The sequence below is a fragment of the Anabrus simplex genome, chromosome 9 (genome assembly GCF_040414725.1).
Source record: "Anabrus simplex isolate iqAnaSimp1 chromosome 9, ASM4041472v1, whole genome shotgun sequence".
Lineage (NCBI taxonomy): Eukaryota > Metazoa > Arthropoda > Insecta > Orthoptera > Tettigoniidae > Anabrus > Anabrus simplex.
In genome coordinates, this window is record NC_090273.1 from 50,894,853 (window position 1) to 50,919,282 (window position 24,430).

A 24,430-nucleotide genomic window follows, 5' to 3' on the forward strand; every position below is an offset into this window, starting at 1 on the left:
AAGCATTGGAATGGTGTGATATTCCTGAATTTTTTTTTATTTTATTTTTTCTAAATGCCTGTAAAGGCGCTTTTGTGTTTTGCCTGAAAAGGTTTGACATAGTGTTGTTGTATCTGCTGGAAAGTGGTTATTTACAATGATTTACTTCTACTGCGAAGTAGAAGCGTGTGTTATTTGTCAGTCTGCCGCGAGGTGAGCTATTGTATTGTATGTCTGATATGTTAATTTACTTAAGCTAAGGAAAGATACATGTTGTCCTAAACAATATAGCATTGTTAACGTATCGGACAAAACAAATTATACTTAGTATAACAACACTTGTCCGCCTCTGTGGTGCAGTGGTTAGCGTAATTAGCTGTCACCCTTGGACGCTCAGGTTGGATTCCCAACTCTGCCACAAAATTTGAAAAGTGGTACGAGGGCTGGAACAGGGTCCACTCAGCCGCGGGAGGTCAAATGAGTAGAGGTGGGTTCGATTCCCACCACAGCCATCCTAGAATTGGTTTTCCGTGGTTTCCCACTTTTCCTCCAGGCAAATGTCGGGATGGTACCTTACTTACGGCCACGGCCACTTCCTTCCCTCTTCCTTGTCCATCCCTTCCAATATTCTCATCCCCCACCAAGGCCCCTGTTCAGCATAGCAGGAGAGGCTGCCTGTGAGAGGTATTGGTCCTCCTCCCCAGTTGTATCCCAGACCAAATGTCTCACGCTCCAAGACACTGGCCTTGAGGTGTTAGAGGTGGGATTTGCCCCTAAGTTGGGGGAGAAACCAAACCCAGATGATAAACTGACTAAATATTGTTTTCTTTCTTTAGTAATACAGCATATTGTTACAAATGATAAACAAATAAAATGCATTAATGCTCATGGACAATGCTATGTCTGTGAATTATCAATATCTTTGTCCATCATGACTAGCGCGGACAGTTCAGACGGAAAAATGGACGTGTAAAGTGTCTTCTTTAGCGAGGACATTGGAAGTATTTCACGAAGATTTCAGGACCTAATACTAAATCGTATTAATGAAAAGTCAACAGAAAACTTCAATAAGTAATAATCAAGTCAAGAAAAGAACTTCAACTGCAGAAGTGGCGTAGCAAATTCTAGTAGATACTGCCTAATGTAGGCGGCAATGTACGTATGTGTATATTTCTGTTTTGATAATAGTATGCATTAATCCTCCGCTAATTTGACTCGCGATTTACCCTAAAAGAATTATCTTCTATTTAAGAAAGAAATAACTTAATAATGAAATTTGATGGATACTTTCGTTCACATAGCCTAGTTCCGGAAGCCTTCCACCCCTCCAACGGCATCCCTGTACGGAGATGAGTTTGGTTTTGCAATTTTTTTACCTGCGAATGCAACTTAACTATCTGTGATCTTTTTGCCGCTTTTGACCAAGTTGGCTCTCCTTTAATATGATTATAGGCCTACTTTATGTAACGAATTTCCTGCATTGAGATATGATGTGCTCTCTGCTGCCAGTCGACTGTCAGTATAAAATATTTAGTCGAGGTAGTAAATAGTACGACAACAGTAGGTGCGCATTAGCTGCTCAATCGTTGCTGCCAGGATGCTGTGCACTGGGAAGCAAAGCTAGTGTTGAGGTTTGAATGTACAAGCAAACGACACCTACCGGACAGACTTGTAACTAAGTGGAGTTTTACGCTTGTAGATTCCCTTTTGTTTTCTAAGTAGTAGTAAATAAAGTGTTGTAAGAAAGACGTAGTTATTATTTGCACGTTACAACTCAACATATTGGTGCCGAAAACTCGCTCACGGTTCAAATTACGTATCACCGCATCACGAGACGACGTTCTTTGAACATTCTTAGACGAAGATACGAAGTGGAAAGTGAAGTGAAGTGCAGATTACATTAAATAAGACACGGGACTTCACAACACGAGACGCCAGCCGGTAATATCCGATACACACTTGATGAGTACGATATTTATTCATTCTGTGAAATATATCACGAATCGTTTGCTTAACAGAGCATGCTAGCAAGGAATTCGCAACTACTGCATGGATTGAGTCGAAATTACTGTGAGCATGCACGCATGATTTTCTCATTGTGCACGAGTAGCCATTTTGAATAGCTATAGGAACGCCATCTGCCGCCTTCTAGGTGTTTCCACGATTAAGTACGCACGGCCGACTGGATACCTCGCTGCGCTCCTTATACCGGCCTTGACAATCGCTTGTGAAGCCCAGCATAAAGCTGTAATTGGAAAGTTTCACCATAATGCCGCTGGAGCGCTGGCCTACTACCCATTGACAGGATGCTGTATACCGCAAATTGCCGCATTTCCAGTTTTATTTTTTGGTTTTGCTGTCGTAAATGTTAGTAATGTGTTCGCAATGAGGTGCTTGTTGGCTTGATAATGAAATCTGATAGTTATGCGCTAGTGAGTTTATTTTTTATTGTGTAGTGTGGTGATTATATTTTTTTAAATTGTGTTTACAAATCTTGGAATTTGAGACATTCTTGTGCAACTTTTCGTACTTCGAGCAGAAATTTTATGGAAACAAGAACAAAGTGATTTCTCGCTGTAACTTCGTCCTGAACAAGGATTTTAATTTATGTGCTAATTCGTTTTTTAATGGTGTGTTGATTTGCTTTTCTTTAACTGTGTTAGGAAATATTCGAATATATATTGCTGTGTGCCTTTTTTGTATTCCGAACAGAAAAAAAAAGCAAAGGGACACTATCATTTTACGAATTCTCTGTAGACCAGGACAAAACTACGTCTTAGTTTTCCGTTTCTATGTCGGGTATTTACCTTCGTTCTTTCTTTCTCTTTTCTTACTCTGTTTACCCCTCCAGCGTTGGCTTTTCTCTCGGACTCAGTGAGGGATCCCACCTCTACCACCTCAAGGGTAGTATCGTGGAGCGTGAGACTGCGGGTCGGGGGATACAACTGGGAAGGATGACCAGTACCTCGCCCAGGCGGTCGCAACTTCTATGCTGAACAGGGGCCTTGTGTCGGGGATGGGAAGATTGGAAGGCATATCCAAGGAAGAGGGAAGGCATCAGCCGTGGCCTTAAGTTAGTTACCATCCCGGCATTTGCTTGAAGGAGAAGTGGGAAACTATGGGAAACCACTTCGAGGATGTCTGAGGTAGGAATCGATACCACCCTCTACACAGTTGACCTCCCAAGGCTGAGTGGACTTCGTTCCAGTCTTCGTACCACTTTTGAAATTTCGTGGCAGGGCCAGGAATCGAACCCGGGCCTCCGTGAGTGGCCGCTAATCATTTTTACCGATGAATTTTCTTTCATAGAATAATCCTTTAGGCGGTGTCGTATTTGCCATATGACAGCAACACAACACATTTTTGTTCAAGATAATCTGAACTTTAACATTTAAACATTGACAAGTAAGAATCACTACTGCTATGACGGTAAGGCCAGCGTATGAAGTGTTGTTACCTGAGCAATGGGGCCGATGACCTAGATGTTAGGCCCCTTTAGACAACAAGCATCATCATCATCATCATCATCGAGCAGAGAACAGTTTACATTTTATATACTCAAAATACTTTTCTCTCACTGAATTTTTATTTAAAATTCTTCTTCTTTCGCTATTTGTTTTACGTCGCACCGACACAGATAGGTCTTATGACGCTGATGGAATAAGAAAGGGCTAGCAGTGGAAAGGAATCGGCCGTGGCCTTAATTGAGGTACTGCCTGATGTGAAAATGGGAAACCACGGAAAACCGTCTCCAGAGCTGCCGACAGTGGGGTTCGAACCCACTATCTCCCGGATGCAAGCTCACAGCTCCACGCCGCGCGGCCAACTTGTTCCACCCTACTGCATTTCAAGTAAAATTTATTTTCTGAATTTAGTATGGCCAGCTTGCCCGGTATTTAATATTCTAGTGAAAGGTATGAATGAAATATAATCTGAAACTATATATATTGAAATTAACATTTAAACATGCTTGAGTAAAAATATTTATGTTCTGCATACAACGAATATGGAAAAAGTAAGACTCTTATGTTTTGTCCAGCCCCCTTCCTGAGAGCAGCGCCTGAAGAATTTTAAAACTCTAATTGAACAATGACTCTTAATCTCGATATTAACATCAGAAGACAAAAGCATTGTGGTAAGTTCTGCTGTGTATCTAAATGCCATGATAATAAAAACGATTACTATTATTCCTCACAATTAAGGAACGTCAGTTGGACTACATCCTGCGCAGTTTCATTTCACGACGTTGTTTTGGCACATATCAATGAAAGTAGCCTTTAGGATTAATCATTTTAACAATATTAGTCAATGTAACATACTATTTTATTCCCTAAATTAAGATACATCGGCAATCAGAGTCAATATCAGAACGTCAGCTGGACTAAGTCATCTCCCCGCAGTTTCATTTCACGACATCATTTTGGCAAATATCAACGAAAGTAACCTTTAAGATTAATCATTTTAACAGTATTAACCCATGTAATATTCTCCATAGCTCTAAATTACGATAAATCGGCAACCAAAGTCAATATATTTTCCATAAAGAAGTATGCATTTCTACCGCAAATAGGTCGGCCGCCAGCGCCACGTGTCGAGTTGTGTAACTACTCCGATTACAGTATGTGGACCCGATTGTCAAGGCCGGTACGGAGCTAGCTAGAGCGACGCATCAAGTCGGCCGTGAAGTACGTGACTAGTGCTGCCATCTGTCAGCACCTACTGGAGTCAGAACACTGCATACTGCGCTATCTTTACGACTTCGCCGTACTACATCACATCAGAACTGACCCACCCCATCCCTCAGTCGCATACCTACCTGGAAGAGCAATAAATTACCTCCTCTCTACCTCAACGGCACTTTCCATTCACAATGACTGACAACGAACAGCAGCTTAAGAAGCTTAAACGGAAGAGAACAACTCAGCGTAATAATGCTACACGCTTCTCCACATTTTTAAAAGGCTGTAATGACTCTACAGACCTCAGTGAGATTCAACACATCCATGATCGTCTTCAAGATACATTGCAACAGTTAATAGCCTTAGATGACTCTATACATGACCTGTTACAAGATGAAGATTATGAAGCAGACGCATGCACTTGTGAAGAATATATAGATACCTCAAAGCGCGCTCTTCAGAAGGCTAATAGCCTTCTCGGAAAGAAGAAAGAACAAACTAGCGTGTCTTCTACAACCTGTTCAGACGTTCATCCCACGAATATTCAAGGAGTAAAATTACCAACGATCAGGCTCGAACCGTTCTCCGGCGACATAGAGACTTGGTCTACGTTCTGGGAGCAGTTCCAGTCCTCGGTCGACAAGAACCCGTCAATATCCGACATAAACAAGCACGTGTTCCTGCGAGGGTATCTCGAAGGGGAGCCAAAGCGACTCGTAGATGGCATTGCAGTGCGCGCAGATACCTACGAACAAACGAAGACAATACTGGTAGCACGCTACGGAAACAAGAACAGAATAATCCAGGCCCACCTGGACTTCCTGGAGAATTTAAAGCCCGCATTCTCGGAGACCCCTGAAGAACTAAATATGACATACGTGGAATGCCACCGAAGAGTTCAAGCCCTCAAAGCCCTAGGGGAAGATGTAAACCTGTATGGTCGCGTGCTGGCGCCAAAAATCCTAAGAGCATTTCCAGCTGAGATCTGTAGACGTTGGTTGATCCACGCCAAACGCGAAAATATCCCAGAAGGTCATTTGATGACATTAATGGAATTCCTAAATGAAGAGGCAGAAGCAGCACTAAAATCTCAGAAGATACGAGGAGAATTTAGCACGCCACCTCCATCACCCTACACACCAACAGCGGCTACTCTTCAAGTTACTACGGGAGCAGAAAAATCTAAGACGAAAAGAAAGACGACAGTAACCCCCTTTTGTGCCTTTTGTGAAAGTAGAGGCCACTGGGCGCAAGGATGTAAAGAAATAGCTAACCTTCAGGACAGAATAGACAAGCTAAAACTTTCCAAAAGATGTTTCCTCTGCCTAAATAGGGGCCACAGCGTCCGCCAGTGCTACAAGAAAGGGAATGTTTCATGCACAAAATGTAAGCAACTTCATCACGTATCAATATGTAACGCGAACTCTCAACCCACGTCTGTCAGTAAAATAGAAGTTACCACATCAAATTTTTCCTTTCTTCAAACTGCTCGTGTTTGGATCATAGGACCGACGGGAATATCTAAACTAACAAGATGTCTGTTAGACGCCGGAAGCCAGTCCAGCTTTATAGCCAAGTCTTTGGTGGATGCTCTTCAACTACGCGTGACTGGTAGTCGAGAACTTGCAGTGACGGCCTTCGAAGCGACATCCAGCATTACCAAGCCACGCCGACTTATCCAGTTTGACATGATTGGATTTTCAACGAAGACAACCGTAACACTCACGGCCTTCGAAAGTCAGAATACCTATTCCTCTCACCCGAGTGTCCCTCAGGATTTCCGGAACCTGACACTCGCAGACCCGCAAGTTGACAACGAAGAACCACCTATTGAAATACTAATCGGCGCGGACCATTATTGGAAAATTGTAAAACTGGAACAACCGATGTCAATCACGCCTTCCCTCGTACTGCTACCTACAGTCTTCGGCTGGGTACTAACGGGAAACCGGTCTGGAGCTTCAGTAAATCAGGTTACGACGCACCACGTCTCAGTCACTAATAGTGAGATATCTGCAGAAACCATGCGAAGATTCTGGGATCTGGAAACAATTGGGATTCGCGATACACAAGACAGGACACTGAACGATACGGATGCCGCTATCCTTCACAAATTTCATGAGACACACCGGATCCTAGACGGAAGAAGAGTTGTATCACTTCCAAGAAAAAAGGACATCGTCTTGTCTGATAACCGGTCAACAGCTGAGAAAAGATTTCAGAGCCTTGAGAAACGATTGAATCAAGATGCGGACTTCCAAACTATGTACCACACGCACATGTTGGACTACATAGCGAAGGGACAAGTAGAAATAGCTCCGACGTATGAGACTCCCGGAAACGTCTTCTACCTACCACATCACGCTGTGAAGAAGCAAAAGAGAGAGGGCATAAAATGGAGGATCGTGTTCGATGCCTCTTCTCATGAACGAGGCCAACCAGCATTAAATGATGCCCTAGAGATGGGACCAAATCTGCTGCCTGAAATTCTAGCGACGTTGATCCGTTTTCGAATGCGTCCAAGTGCCATTGTCTGCGATGGAAGTCAAGCCTTTCTACAGCTATCCCTAGATGAAAACGACAGAGATCTCACAAGATTTCTGTGGTACCGAGTCCAAACCACCACTGATGGCACGTACCAGATCACCAGAGACGTCATAACGTATCGCTTCACTCGATTGCCGTTTGGACTTACCTGCAGCCCCTTCCTTCTGTCCGCTACTCTACGAGAACTGGTTACACTGCATCAGGAGAAATATCCCACTGCAGCAGCACTCCTGGATGGTTGTACCTTTATGGACGACTTCGCAGGGAGCGTCGATAATGATAACTTGGCCGCCGTCGTCTACTATGAACTCACAGGCCTACTTCGACACATCAAACTTCCGTTGTCGAAATGGTTTACAAATTCAGAGCCACTGAGAGCCATCTGGAGAGCAGAAGGTCGAGAGGTGAAATCGGAAACACGAGTCCTTGGTGTTAATTGGAATACGGAATCTGACTACCTCTTCGCAACTCCAGACGATATGACCGCCGTACTACTTGACCAGCCAGCAACTAAACGCCACCTTCTGCAAGTTACTGCCAGAATTTACGACCCTCTAGGGCTGTTTTCCCCCGTCCTGATCACCGGAAAGATCCTCTTCCAAGACACTTGGTGCAAGGGACTGCAATGGGATGAAATTCTCCCAACTGTCCTAAGCCAGAGGTGGCAAGCTTGGACATCTAACCTGCCGTATTTGTCTTCCATCCGCATTCCAAGATGGATTGGTATATCTAAGTTTAACGACGATTTATCCGTGCACGTGTTTTGTGATGCTTCCGAAAGGGCATATGGTGCTGCGCTGTACGTTCGGATGACTTCCAAAAACACTTCTTCCGTCACGCTGGTTTGCAGTAAAAACCGATTATCTCCCGTGAAGAAAGTCACACTCCCCAGACTGGAATTGCTTGCAGCCTTGCTGGGATCCCGTCTTCTTCACTACTTTTGCCAAGAGACTGGAGTTGAGTCCGCTTGTGCCACCTTATGGAGTGACTCAACCGTCACATTAGGATGGATCCGCAACAATCCAAACCGCTGGAAGACCTTTGTCTGCAACCGTGTGACAGAGATTCAGACGCATACCGTGTCCAGTCAGTGGAGACACTGCCCCGGCATCGACAATCCTGCTGATTGCCTCTCCAGAGGAATTACAGCCCAAGATCTAGCTTCGAGGGATTCATGGTGGCAAGGACCTTCTTGGCTTGCCGAACATCCAAACTCCTGGCCCCGCGACGTCACTGTCCCGGACATGACTCTGCCAGAAGAAAAGAAGACGTCTCAAGTCCTAGTAGCCACAGCTCCAGAACCATTGCTCCTCGCGTCACGTTTCAGTTCGTACTGGAAGTTATTACACGTTACCGCATGGGTCCTACGTTTTGTTACGTGTATGAAGAAGAAACAAAAGGGCAGCGGAAATTATTTAACTGCCGAAGATATCGAGAATGCCAGAGTGTATTGGATACGTCAGGTTCAAGAGGAATGCTTCACTGCTGAACTGGCAGCCTTGAAGAAAAACCATCAGTTGCCAAAATCATCCAAGATTTTGCGATTCAATCCCTTCTTACAAGATGGTATTATTCGTCTTGGTGGCCGCCTACAATTTGCAGACTTGACAAATGCTGAGAAACACCCAGTGCTTTTGGATGGATCGCACACTTTCACGCACCTGCTAATGCGGCAGACCCATATCAGACTTCATCACTTGGGCGTACGCATAATACTCACTGAACTTCGCAATGAATTTTGGATTCTACGAGCCCGCCAAATCATCAAAAAGGTGTTGCAAGGATGCCTGCCGTGCAAAATATCCCACAAGAAAAGGTGTGAGGAGGTAGAAGCCCCACTGCCTTTAGATCGCGTTTGTCCTAGTCGACCATTTACTGTGACCGGAATCGACTTCGCAGGCCCACTCTATGTCAAGTCAGAGACCACGACCAAGAAGGTTTACATCGTTCTGTTCACGTGTGCAACTGTGAGAGCTATACACCTGGAACTCTCAACGGACTTAACTACCGACAGATTCTTAATGGCTTTTCAACGCTTCGTAGGACGACGAGGTGTCCCACACACTATATACACCGACAATGCCCAAACATTCCAAGCAGCGAACAGAGAACTCCAACTCTCAGACGTGCTCAGCGGTCCGAAGACTCATGAATATATGGCACATCACAATGTGACGTGGAAGTTTATAGCTCCACGGGCGGCTTGGTGGGGAGGATGGTGGGAGAGAATGATTGGCTCCACTAAGCGCTGCCTTAGAAAGGTTCTAGGTCGCTCACAGGTCGATGAAGAGGGTCTCCGCACAGTTCTGATCAGCATTGAAGCCACCCTGAATTCACGTCCCATTGTTCAAGACGAAAGTAACTCTGAAGTGTTAACACCCTCACATTTCCTCAACGGCGAGAAACTCACAACAATTCCAGTTGGATCTGAGCCAGTAAATAAGAAAGACCTTACAAGGGAATTTCGCACGAAGATGAAAATGGTTGAAGACTTTTGGCGAAGGTGGAAAAAGGAATACCTCCTTCAGCTGCGGAACTACCATGAGGCCAGGTCTCCAACTGGTAAACATCCGAGACTTCGTGTAGGAGATGTTGCCCTCTTACAAGAAGACGTCCTGCCTAGCCATATGTGGAAAAGAGCCCGAGTCGACGAAGTCCTTCAGGGAAGAGACGGCCGAGTGAGGACAGCCATCCTGCGTCTGCCAGATGGTTCAAGAATCAGCCGACCGGTGCAACTGGTGATTCCTCTCGAAATCGACCAGGGTGGGGAGGATGTTGAGGTTTGAATGTACAAGCAAACGACACCTACCGGACAGACTTGTAACTAAGTGGAGTTTTACGCTTGTAGATTCCCTTTTGTTTTCTAAGTAGTAGTAAATAAAGTGTTGTAAGAAAGACGTAGTTATTATTTGCACGTTACAACTCAACAGCTAGGTTATGAAATGTATGAAATGTCGTATGGCTTTTAGTGCCGGGATATCCCAGGAAGGGTTCGGCTCGCCAAGTGCAGGTCTTTCTATTTGACCCCCGTAGGCGACCTGCGCGTCGTGATGAGGATGAAATGATGATGAAGACAACACATACACCCAGCCCCCGTGCCATTGGAATTAACCAATTAAGGTTAAAATCCGCGACCCGGCCGGTAATCGAACCCGGGACCCTCTGAACCGAAGGCCAGTACGCTGACCGTTCAGCCACCGAGTCGGACAAAGCTAGGGTGACCTAATAGCAAACTAACCAGCCGGCGGCAGATAAATGGTAGCGAAGTTTACACATATTCATTAGTCTTTAAACACAAACAGAGAAAGATATTGTGAGAGCGTGCAGATTTAATTGCCAATTACCGGGTTGTGAAACATTATTTCGTTACGTCTACCTCATTAATGAGTGTATTTATCCCGATCGCCCGTTATTACAATGAAGGGATTCGTAAAATAATTTCATCTCTTTCATAAATATATCTGTATGTAGGTCCCACAGCTAGGATTGCCCGCCGGTATTATTATGATTTTAAGTATCGTGCTTTTAAACCGGAGATAATTGCTATTCCTGTCAAACTAATTTTCACCTATTAGCCTACCCAATTTTGCTACGTAATTTGCTGACCTGTCGGTTGAATTCTACTCTATGCCTTGACGGTAACGAATCCTCTAGGAAACGTTAATTTCATTTAACGCGTAAAGTGTAACCGTTTTCAATAAATCTCCTGGTGCTATCTAATTCTGACAGTTTTGGAGTTTCATTTTTAGTATGATTTGTAATGAATGGTAAATAAATTGCACTGTTCTGAAAGCCAGAGAACAGGTTACGAAATGAATTTATACCACTGTTAGGTACAGAATAACAATGGCGAAGGAAGCCTGCGAAAGAAAGGAAAACCTCCTGTTCAATAAGCGCACCATATTCTTGCTAGTTTAAGTAAATCATCAATCAGTCAAAATCAATTAATTAATTAATTAATTAAATTAATTAATTAGTCATACCATAACCAACACCGGGAAGAAATTTCTGAAAGCTTATGTTTGGAACGCCTAACTATACCGTCGATTAAATATGGAAACCTCCTATTTGCAATTTTTGCGAAATGTCATCATTTTGTTGTGACCATACGAAGACTCCAGATCGTGCAGTATAGACCATGAATCAAAATATCCAATAGAATTACCTGAAATATAGAATTGCTTAAAATGAACAAATTCCACCATCTCGTAATGACGATTATGAAACTTGAATACAGATACCTCGTAAGTGCAAAATGAAAATTTTAAAAGAACAGAATTATTTTTGTGCTATAAACGATTATCAAATTTTAATTCATAACTCGAACTTTCTTTCTCCCTCGGAGTTTTTTTTTTTACACATAAGGCGACAATATGGTGCGAAACCTGGAGTTCTGGGAAAGTTGGGTGAGGAGGGTAAGTAGTATTTGCGACAGTAGATATGAGGTTGTGGGGAACGTTCACCAGAACTAGAAGAACAGAAAAAGAGAGCAGTGAAGAAGTTCTGTAGGAAATAGGAGTAAAGAGAGCAGAATTAGTGTAAAGTGTCATGGCGTCATGCGGCTTTCAGTCCTTGAAGCCTCCTTCGGTATTTCCTGCAAGGAGCTACCGGCAGGCCTGCAGGCATATAACAGCCTTGCTTTTATTACCTCCTTCGTCTAGTGTCTCCGTGGACGTTCTGGAAGGCGAAACCAGAACATTCGAATTCTGGCCGTACCCCAAAGATACTAGAAATTCATCATCAGGTATACAAAAGCAGGCTCGCCTCGAAGAGTTGCTGCTCTGGGAAAGCATTATTTCTGATTATATTAGACACGTTTGCCTGATAAAAGACAGTTCGGGTTTAGGAAAGGTTTTTCAAGTGAAGCTCAACTTTAAGAATTCCAGCAAGATATAGCAGATATTTTACATTTGGGAGGTCGTTTCACCACCGGTTTTAAATTACTGCGTTGATGGGGTGAAAGTCATAGACACAGTAGACGAGTCCAAACCGATCACCCAAACTAAAGGAGTCTTACAAGGGGATCCGCTTAGCCACATTTTATTGAACATATTCACCGCGGTTATAATAGAAAGCAAAAGGGAAAAGGAAGTAACTACGTACATGTATGCTGACGACATAGCCATAGGCTCAACTAACAAGGAAAAACTACAGGAAGCACCCAAAATCTCAATATGGACAGAGAAGAAGGAATTACAAATAAGTAAAAACAAAACAGTGCAAATGGTTTTCCGTAAAAGTGGTAAATTAGCGCACAAAGATAACTTGGAAACTGAAAGCAAACCACTTGTAGTTGTAAATCAGTTCAGGTATCTAGGACTCACTTTACAAACAGCAGCAAGATCATTCAGATTTCACATCACAGGAAGGACAATCGCAGCATTGAGAGCAATCTACGACATAAAGGAACCTACCAAACTGTCAATAAATACAGCCATCACACTATTCCACGCAAAGATCGTACCAATAGTTACCTACTGCCTAGAATTAACATGGGAAAAATTAACAGTAGGAGATCTGAACTCTATAGAAAACGTAAAAGCGGATACCTGAAAAGTATTCTGGGAGTATAAAAAAATGACACCTTCAAGGATGGTTTACAAACTGGCGAGGGAACCGTTTCTAATAGAAAAACTAAGGTGGAAGATGCTGGCATCTACAGAACAAGAACAGGAGTACCTATGAATCAGAAGACGTAAGCGGAAAGAGATTGACCCGGATTTCTATACTTCGGATGCAATGATATATAGGAACTGAACTGAGCCCAACAACAGTATGAGGAGCGCTATCAACAGACTAGCCATACATGGCTTTCATATTATGTACAAGACAAGGATGTCACGAACCAACAGAGGAATGCGCGTGTCCATTATGTTAAAGCAAGTGTGAACGTTATCATTTTGACAAATGCCAGAGGAGAACGAAGTCCCTCAAAGAATATATTATTGAATAGAATGTATGTAAATATGTTGCATTATTATATAGATTAATGTCTAAACTAAATTCGGCATTATGCTGTTGCTGATCCTGAATAAATATATAAATATATACACTATGGCCATTCTCCCGCAAGAAATTCTTCATTCAAAGTAACTCATGGGGAGATCACTGTAGGTACCTACGTGTTAATATAAGAAAAGGTCTACATTGGGGTAATCACATAAACAGGGGTTTAAGTAAAGGTTTCTTTACATGGTTATGAGGGAATTTAGAGATTGTAGTTAGGATACGAAGGAGAAGGCGTATAAGTCACCGGTAAGACCGCAATTACAGTATGGTTCCAGTGTATGGGATCCTCATTAGAATTACTTGTTTCGAGAACTGGGAAAGATTCCAAGGAAAGTAGCGCGGTTTGTTCTAGGTGATTTCCGACAAGAGAGTAGTGTTACGAAAATATTGTGAACTTAGGGCTGGGAAGACTTACGAGTAAGGAGATGAACAGTTCGATTAAGCGACCTGTTCCGAGCTGGCATTAATAGTCGTATAAGCTTCAATTGACTTTTTAGAATTAGGAAAGATGATAATATGAAGATAAAGTTGGAATTCAAGGGGATAGGAATAGAAATTTGGGATCATAATAATTTATCGAAAGTGATTTTTGGTAAATTTCTAACTTCTTCGAAATAATTTTAGAAAAGACTAGGTAAACGACTCATAGGGAATCTATCTCCTGGGCGAGAGCCCTAAAGGCAAATCAGTGGTGAATGATCGATTGTTGTCTTGTGTGGAGTGTTTGACTATCAGGCAGGCATCTATTTTTTGGAAATGAGACATAGCTCTCATAGTGCATTGGCACTGTTGGTGGCTTCAAATAGCCTATGCAGTGGCCTCCACGGTATGCACTAGCCTTGCGTCTTGGGTGGTGTCCCAACTGGCGAGCCTAACTTAGCACACGAGGGCGAAACGCAGGCAACCAAGAATGAGTTAGCTGGAAAATGTATAATGTCCAATAACGGACCATTATATTGGTATTATATCAGTTACAAGTCGTGAGCTAAGAGTTCAGTATGTGGAGCGGCCAGATGAGTTGAATGTGTGAATTAATGGTCTTGTCTAGAGTCGAGCCAAATGTACAGCAGTCGTGCATTGTGATAGCCAATGGACGTATGTTCGAATCCGATTCCATGGAACTGCTGTGCGAAGTGACTATGGTACGTGCGAAGCAAAGTGAAAGTTGAAACCTGTCAGTCAGGATTATGGAAAATCGTCGTTCCAGGAGAATACTGACAGCCGAAAAACCAGCTGTGAGAATAAGAGACATTTGTAAATAGCCATTAATTTGTGAAGTGTTGTCATTCATCGTCTAGTGTAATTGTTGTCGTTCTGACTGGGTCGTCCTCAATTAAATTAGTTCAAGAAATGGCCAGTGTTTTGTTCGGAAAAAGTAAGGAAGAGGAAAGTGGTGATATATTGTGCACCTCCAAACGATATCCTCCTGCAGAATATTCTTCAAGCCATGGTCTTACGAAAGAACTTGTAAGGACGGCTGAGGCCGCTGTACGTACCCGAGAAAGACAATCATTGAAGGTGGGGTGAGGTTCGTATGCAAGGAAGGGGATAGTCGATTGTGGCTGCAGCGATAAGGCGACATGTTGAAGACGATGATGATGATGATGATAATAATATTTGAAATAATTATTTAATCCTTTTACATGTAAATATTTTACCACAGAAATAATTCTAGTGAAATATGACCTCTTGAATGCATACAAAAAGGGCATTATTTGACACATTTTTTAAATTTTTATTTATAACATGTCTATCTTCATATACGAGTTGTAGTGAATGATGCCTTTAGCCATTTTGTAAAACTTATGACATTATGTTGTTCATAGAGTTTATTACACAAAATAGATATAAGTTCCATAGTAAGAAATTGCATTTATTCAGTAATGAACCTAGAAGACTGCGATTGATTTATCCGGCACATATTCAGTAGCAAGCTGCTGTTCTTTTGTTCTTGTTCATGTAATTTCGGTAAGTTCTGATAGGTGGCACTGTGTTACCAAAAGTAGAACCAAAGACGCCCTTAAAGACATATAAGACTTAAAAATTGTGAACTCAGGTTAAACATTAGAAAGAAATGCGTAAAGTGTACGTGAAAATCCTTCAAAAAAACGGATGCCGAACTCAGCACGAAAAACAATAACTTGTTCCCTTCACTCACACGGTCGTTCGTAACTAAGAGCGATTACGGAGACTAGCGCCTGATAAATTATGGTTGAGAAATTTTAATTTCTCCATATGACTGGATAAAAACTGCGAGTTTGTGGATCCCCTAATTATCACCACCAAGTACCAAGGGTAGAAATTTTACACAGTTCCGGCTGTTCTCTGATGGTAACGTCGAAAAATTTCGACGTACAGCTGTATAGTGCTTGTATTGACACACTGACCAACTTTCTGAAGGTAAAGCCAGGAGAGGTACCCTTTTTCTTTGTAGCCTCTCTGATTTGTCGTTGGCGCTGAAGTATGTGTTGTTCTCGTTGGAGAATGAGATTGCTAACAAATGGCTGAACAATACTTACGACAGTGAACAGATAATATGAAGTGCAACATTGATTATATTTCTTCGTTTCAATATTTGTTTTCAATTTCTTTGTTTAGTTACGTATTTTTTAGAAACGTTTTCTATAAAAAAACTTGAGTACAAATATACTGCTTTAAATAGATGCATTAAGTGTCCATGTTAATCACCAATGACAAGAACAACAGCTTCTTCCTGGTCCTTTCCCAGTTACCTGGAGCCGACAATTTGTATGCATTTAGCCTCATTTTACCGCCGGATGTCCTTACTGACACCAGTCCTCTGTGGAGGGGAGTGTTAACTGTTGCGTATTTCTGTGGTAGTGGTTCTAGTGCAGTGTGGTGTGTTGTATGTATGTGAAGATGTGTATTACGCGAACATAACATACCCAGTCCCCGAGTTAGAGGAATTAACCACACGTGGTTAAAATCCCAGGCCCGTCCAGAAATTGAACCCAGGGCTCTCAGAGCTGAAGACTAACACGCTGGCCATTCAACCAAGGAGCCGGATACGAGAGAAAGAGCAATGATTACATAGAATGTAAATTTGAAACTTTTTGGCTTACCACTACACAGCAGAACACGTGAATTCACTAATACCACTACATACTTCAGTTAACACTCCACCGAAAGTAGATTACTTTGCTTCTACACTTGAAACTACATCGGGAATAACCTGGTACCTTGCAACGCTAAATTGCCTAATTAGAAATGAACACTATAGAAGTTCGAAAAATCACACTGCCCTGATTTAATCAAATATTTGTTTAGGTGTAGCCTTCGGACAGTGTCGCGAATGTTGTTCTCTGAGTGCAGTTGGCGTGTTGCGAGGGTCAGGAACACACGATTAATTCGTCGCGGTTGAAGATCTCTTTCTTTGTTCATGGGTGTAGTTAAAATACTCTCCTCTGTCTGCACGACTGTTAGGAAGATGTCTTTAAAGTTCGAGGTTCGACTCGCCTGCCAAGAATGTAAGGCCCGCTTCGCGCGACAAGCTTGCGCTAAATTTAAACTCAAGAGGAGTATTCTGTGGGTCTCTTTCTTCGAGTGGCCGGTAGGTGTGTCTTCTCGTCGTGAGCAAGGTAATTCATTACTTCTCATTAAACATGCTTTCATAATTTAACTGTTGTCTTCTTGATAATACTAGTATTGACGATTGAATATCAATTGCCTAATAGTTTTAAGCAAACACTTTTGAGATTCTGGGCTTCGCTACACGCAAGCGGAAGGCATGATATATATAGTATGTACTACCATGTGCTTACTGTTTTCTCAATTTGTATGTCTGCCTGTGGCCATTTCTTGATGGAAGCACTGTAGCTTCCACCGAAGACTTGTCTCGTTTACAGTATGAAAGCTGCAGCCGGGCTGAATGGCTCAGACGGTTGAGGCGCTGGCCTTCTGACTCCAACTTGCCAGGTTCGATCCTGGCTCAATCCGGTAGTATTTGAAGGTGCTCAGATACGTCAGCCTCCTGTCGGTAGATTTACTGGCACGTAAAACAACTCCTGCGGGACTAAATTACGGCTCCTCGGCGTCTCAGAAAACCGTACAAGCAGTTACTGGGAAGTTATTATTTTTTATACATCCCACTAACTACTTTTACCGGCCGAGGTGCCGAATTTTGCCCCGCAGGAGTTCTTGTACGTGCCAGTAAATCTACCGACACGAGGCTGACGTACTTGAGCACCGTCAAATACCACCGGACTGAGCTAGGATCGAACCTGCCAAGTTGGGTTCAGAAATCCAGCGCCTCAACCGTCTGAGCCACTCAGCCCGGCAAGATGATGATGATGATTATTATTATTATTATTATTATTATTATTATTATTATTATTACTTCTTCGTGTCGGCCAACTAGGGACCACGTCAGTTCAACTATTTCCTTTTTCGAGCTTTAACTGCCACCCAATGCTCCTGTATTCGTCTCCAGTGTTCTTCTTTTCTCTCTTGGGTCCACGCAATCCCTGTCTTCAGCTTCAGCTTCGGCTTTTCCTGGAAACCTTTGTGCGTACGTAGTTTTTCCTTAAGCGGAGCACGCTCTTGGATATCTTTAGGAGAAATTTCCTTTTCTCGTAGATCTTTCTCAACTTCTGTGAACCATGCCCTTTTGGTTTCCTTATCTTGAAAGTACTTTAATATCAGTTTAGATTTCCTGCCTGGGATCATTCGTGTCAGGCGGCTATAAGAGGCCATCCTTAGTTTTCCAATCGTGTCACTTGTCTTCTCCACGTGTTTGTATAATTCGTGCTTGTGACGCCTCTGTACTCCCTGTATTCTTTAATGGGACCTAGGATTTTTCTCAAAATCTTCTTTTCTTTAGCCTCTAGTTTTCCATTAGACCTTTCTTGTTCATCGTAAAAGTCTGTGCTGCCTATTATTATTATTATTATTATTATTATTATTATTATTATTATTATTATTATTATTATTATTGGAAGCTGCTAATGTATGCGCGTTGCTGAGTAGTGACATTTTGAGCACTGATGGATGTGTTGAAAGATGCTACTCATACCGACAGTCGTGCTGCAATAGTAGCACTTTCTGGCCCATTGAGGAAAGCAATGGCAAACTATCTGACTCGTCGTCATGCCTTGTACGCCTCATTATGGAGCCGCCATCGGTTTTTGCAGTTACCCTACAAAAACAAAAAACTGTGTTTGTGCTGTCTGATGATTCAACCAGCCTCCGGGTGAAGACAACAGGTATTTACTAGTCTACGTCGCCGTGGTAGGATCAGCAAGCGAGAATAGATTTAGTCGGTCCTGTCTGACAGATATTTTCAGCAGTTGGCCTCTGCTTTTCCGCTGATATTTCCACTCAGGCTGAGAAAGTGAGACACGAATGTCTGTTACAGATGTAAAGAATGGAGTTTTGTACACATGTGAGCCAACCAACGACAGTTGAAACAGTGAATTCCACGAGTTTACCAACTCAACATTTTTCCTGTGACGAATTCAATTAGTCACATAATGCTACAATATTAATGTATTCAGAACATTATTACTCTAATATTGAACTTTTTAATTTAAGAATTATAAGTCCAATAAAACTTTCAATTTCCAGCTGTCTACCTTCATGACATATTTTCATCACAAGATATTTTAACAATATGAACTACTTTCATTTGTCTTTTTTGTTGTTGTTGATTGATTTGACTAAGTCACATTGACTCCTAGATTTATGGATAAGTGATTGTTTTAGATTGTCATCAGGAAGATTGTGTTTTTTACTATAATTTTATTAAGGCTGAAGATGTCTCATATAAGGGAGGCGAAACATGTCCCTTTTTAATAGGAAAACAGTTTTATAGTATTGTAAAGGTGGAGTTACCCAACCATTAGGAACTCGTAACTTGTCAAATACGTCAGCGTAGTGTCGGTAGATTTACTGGCATGTAACATAACTCCTGCGGGACTAAATTCCAGCACCTCGGCGTCCCCGAAAACCGTAAAAGTAGTTACTGGGACGTAAAAACGAATAACATCATTATTGCTATCTTTCGTCGATCACGCTTGAACCGAGTCTGGGAAACGATTTGCGTTGAGCAGTTTTAGATATACAAAGATCAGCGAGATTTTCCTTTTAACTTAAGGTTCGGTTCTTCAGTCTGCCGAAACAAATTTTGAGTAATAAATTTATAAACTAGCTGATAAAAAGAAAACATATGGTAACAGTATTTTTACCGAGCTCGATAGCTGTAGTCGCTTAAGCGCGACCAATATGCAGTATTCGGAAGATAGTGGGTTCGAACCCCACTGTCGGCAGCCCTGAAGATGGTTTTCCGTGATTTCCCATTTTCAGACCAGGCAAATGCTGGAGCTGTACCTTAATTAAGGCCACGGCCGCTTCCTTCCCAGTCCTAGTCCTTTCCTGTCCCATAGTCGCCATAAGACCTATCTGTGTCGGTGCGACGTAAAGCGAATAGCAACAAAAACAGTATTTTACGTGAAAAAGGAACAACTCAATAAAAATGGAATGACGTGTTTCGTTCTTAAAGGAGCATCATCAGATTCTTTAAAATCACACCCAAATATTTAGAAATGAAGTCCTAGAGAGAAAACAGGATCATTAAGATAAGTTCCAGATTCCGAGTTCATAAATATTTAAGCAGAAATAAACATAAATGTTTATACATTACTAAATATTTGAGTGATTTGATAGAATCTGATTATGTTCTTTTAAGAACGAAACATTTCATTCTATTTCAATCTTTTCTATTTCAAGTATAATGCTATTACCATATGTCTTCTTTTTTCGGATAGTTCATAAATGTATTACTCAAAATTAGTTTCTGTAGATTGAAGAACCTAACAGATTAAAAATTAAATGAGCTGAACCTGAAAAGAGATGGCTTCAGATATTTAAAAAAAAGGAAAAAGATCACTGTTAATGGTTCTTCGGTGGATACTGTAGATCCCTTTTTCTCGCAAGAGTCGGCAGTACTCAGCGGCTGATTACGGAAATGTGGCGTAGTTTGATGCTATACTCAAAATACAACCGTTTTGGAGTATTGAACACTCAGGTCACGTTGGACTATTACGACATTTTCACTTCGCAATTCCCTGACCAACTATTGCTCATTGTGAATTCATCTGGTCGACATACGAAGAGGAACAGTTGAACAGGATAGCCGTGATCATGGCCTCGGGGCCTCCAAGGTTCGTGGAATTTCAACCACTTTGAAACGGAGGAACGTATGGGTTAATCGTTTATTGTTTTGTCCTTTACTTATTTTCTAGGATTTAATCAAATAAAACGAATAGCTACATCTAACTGCGACCTCCCCAAGTCCAAGTCGTGACTAAAATGGAGAGTTTCCTCCCGAGGTTGCGTCGGTCATCAGGAATTGGGGCATAAACCAACAAGTGAGTCTGACTGACTTAAGAGGTCCTCTTGTTTACCGAACACAAATCAATTGAGAAACTGTTAACGCTGATGTATTTCTCGTACCTCGACAAACAACAGCGGTGTTGAAGTGGTAGACATTCACCTATTGTATCTGAAGTAGCTCATTGTTCTCGGGGAAAGGCAGGCTTTCAGTTGTGCTAACATGAGAGCGAATGGAGTGGATCACTGCCGCACGCTATTGATTATGATCGAACGACTTGCTTTTGTCTGGATGAAAAATAGTTTCCTGCTGGAATTATTTATGAAGTCGATGTTTCGTCAGGTACAACACTGACCAACTCTGCTCTATTGGAAGCTACATCAATATACGACAGACTTCTTTCCTGTGCGTAAAGCTGTGCCGTAATATTCTGACGCTGCAAGGTGGGAGATAAGCTAACAACGCTTTATCAACGAACGCTCCCGGCGATAATGATGACAAGAATATGAAAAATAATTGAAGATTTATTTATTTATTTATTTAGCGTATGGCTAACACATCACATTACATATAAATACAGTAGTAATGACTAATATTTACAATTTGAAGTATTTACAGGTTCAAATTATTTACATAGTCAACACACAAGGGTGAGAGCAGAAAAAAGTCTCTTGGGTTTCCCTGGTAGGCAGTGAGAAGACACTGCTCCACAATGTGCCGAACTGTTAGCTTCACAGCACCACAACTGCACGCCGCCGAATTAAGTATTTCCCATTTATGGAGGCAGTCGGCACATCTGCTGTGGCCAGTGCGAATCCTGTTGATTGTTGTCCAGGTCTTGCGTGGAAGATCAAAACCCTCTGGCTTGTTTTTCAGCCATGGTATGTTGTGATATTCTGATGGAGCACTGGATAACCATACTTGCTTCCAGGCCTGCAGCATATTAAAGTTAGCGTCTACTAGGTTTCTGGCTGTTCTAACACGTGGGTATCTAGATTTTAGCCTCTTAATAAGAGCATCATTCATGTCACCATGGATTGGCAACTGACTGACTGTTAGTTATTTTCTTATAATCCCGTAGGAGAGCATTTTCTCGACGGAGGTGAGGTGGTGGAATATGGGATAGAACAGGTAGCCAGAAAGTAGGAGTAGATCTAATTGTCCCTGATATCATACGCATAGTGTAAATTCAGCTGAGTGTCAATTAATTTGGTGTGACTGCTGTTCAGCCATATTGATGAGCAGTATTCTGCAGCAGAGTACACAAGACCAAGAGCTGAAGACCGTAGGGTAGATGCTGATGATCCCCAGCGCTGTTGCTTCACGTCCGTATGTTTAACCTCAAAGTGCCCTACACGTGACCCCTGGCTGGTGCTAAGAAAGCAACAACATCGACAGCCAGACAATCCTTGGGATCTCCTGGCTTAAAACATATCACAATTGAAGATGAAAACAGGTTATTTGGTTGCATGTGAGAAAGCAGTACGCTGCGATTTTCTTGGTTGCAAAAGCGTTTTCTGTTGTATTGAAACCTCGACTAAACATATGTGGGGACAAAATCCATCTGACAATATCTAAGAAATGGTTCACTATGGCAATATACAGCGAAAACTATTGATTTCTTACAGTCTATTATTTGCAATTTCAAAATGTTTTCGTAACGAAGAAGTCCACAGCCTATTTCCAGTCAACTGATACACCAGGAATGGAATGAATGAAGCCCCGTTCTGGCACCGAGGTTAGGAAATTATGCCGGCTGACGAAGCTTGTCGCATTCCTCTGGGGCAATGATTAGTGAATGATATATGAAATGAAATGATTGCGGAGAGTGTTGCTGGATGATATATGAAGGGGAAAACTGGCGTGCCTGCAGAAGAACTGTCTCGCCTCCGCTTTGTCCAGCACAAATTTGGCATGTAGTGACCAGGGTTTGAACCACGGACCCCATTTGTGAGAGGCCGATAGTCTGCCGTCTGAGCCACGGAGGGGGCCCAAAATTAATTATTTTTAATATAATAATTAAGGAAATATCATGTACCGTGTTTAAATTCACCTAACGTATCAAATGTTGAATGAGGACTATATTCTTCACCAGAAGTTACGAAATGGTTAAGTGACTCATTTAGATGTTTGACTGTAATTATTGTAACATACCACTCTCTTCACTTGTTCTTTACAAATATAACAACTCTGGGACAGCAAATGAACTTACGATTTCGTTTACTATGGGAGTGAATAGAACAGAGATTTCAGTAACTTTTACACCATCTATATAAGATAGAAAACAGTGAGTTTGATTCACTATGGCTGTGAACTCTCATATATAAGACTGTTTTAGGACTTAATTCCGGTTTGCTTGGATTCGATTCTCGGTTGTGCCACGGACTGTTTTGAGGGTGTGGAATAACATTTCTTGCGCTTCGGAAGTACAATTAAGACCAATAGCCAGATGTCTTGTCAAACTTCTCTCTCTCTCTCTCTCTCTCTCTCTCTCTCTCTCTCTCTCTCTCTCTCTCTCTCTCACACACACACACACACACACACACACAGACACACGCGCACGAACACGAACACAAGAAAAAGAATATTATTTCTACTTACGTGCAGCATTCTCCTGCTCCTGATCATACGTTCTCACACGTTCTTGGTCAGCGTATCCTCTTTCCTGCCTCGAGCACCGTTACAGAATCAGAGTGCTCGAGTAACATTCATTCTCATGCCTTTCGTTACTCGTTTGTTCTCCGACTCTTCCTCAACCTACCCGGAATCTTAATAATGATTAATTAACTGTCAATTGCTTTACGTTCCACTAACTACTTTTACGGTCTTCGGAGACGCCGAGGTGCCGGAATTTAGTCCCGCAGGAGTTCTTTTACGTGCCAGTAAATCTACCGACACGAGGCTGTCGTATTTGAGCACCTTCAAGTACCACCGGACGGAGCCAGGATCGAACCTGCCAAGTTGGGGTTAGAAGGCCAGCGCCTTAACCGTCTGAGCCACTCAGCCCGGCACCCGGAATCTTAAGATCGGAATTCTTCCTACTCCATTTAAAAGAGGCGGTAATTTAGATTGACTATTGATTATTTTAACGAACATTTACTTTTTAATTCGCCGGGCTGAGTGGCTCAGACGGTTGAGGCGCTGGCCTTCTGATCCCAACTTGATAGGTTCGATCCTGGCTCACTCCGGGGCTCAAGTACGTATATTTACTGGCACGTAAAAAGAACTCCTGTGGGACAAAATTTTGGCATCTTGGCGTCTCTGAAAACCGTCAAAAGTAGTTAGTGTAACGTAAACAAAATATTATTATATTTTAACTCTTCAGCACCAGATAAAATTTCGATTTAAGTAATTAACACAACTCAAATTAGACTAACAGGTGTTTGCAACGGGGCCATACTAGACGAGAGTAACTTGCGTACAATTATTTGAATTGGGTGAATTTTTCTACTCAAGTTTTTCATTTTTTCTGAACTAGCAACTTCGCCAGCTTGACCACGAAATAAAACTTCAATATAATTTCAATTAAATCTTTAAACACGCTGTTGAGTGAAAAGAAACCTACTGTACGTATCGAGAGATAAAACAGAAAACTTAACTAAGCTTGACACTAATGTATAAAATACTGGTTTTATGTTTAGAGGTATCCCTTTAACACTACGGAAGCTATAGCCACAAACAATACAGTCCAGCTCCACGGCAAAATGGTTAGCGTGCTGGCCTTTGGTCACGGGGTCCCGGGTTCGATTCCCGGCAGGGTCAGGAATTTTAACCATCATTGGTTAATTTCGCTGACACGGGGGCTGGGTGTGTGTGTTGTCTTCATCATCATTTCATCCTCATTATGATACGCAGGTCGCCTACGGGT

General features: G+C 42.1%; 1 protein-coding gene across 5 annotated transcripts in view; it reads left to right on the forward strand.

The window, feature by feature from the left end:
- LOC136881281 (CUGBP Elav-like family member 2) overlaps positions 1-24,430 on the forward strand; it is a 1,536,179-nt gene that overhangs the window by 854,053 nt on the left and 657,696 nt on the right. Inside the window, exon 1 of one of the 5 annotated variants that reach the window (XM_067154073.2) lies at positions 16,783-16,813. The exons of the other annotated variants lie outside the window; for them this stretch is intronic. The gene's annotated coding sequence lies outside the window, so the exon portion shown is untranslated. Of the gene's footprint in view, positions 1-16,782; positions 16,814-24,430 lie in introns of those variants that run through there. 5 annotated transcript variants of the gene reach the window in all.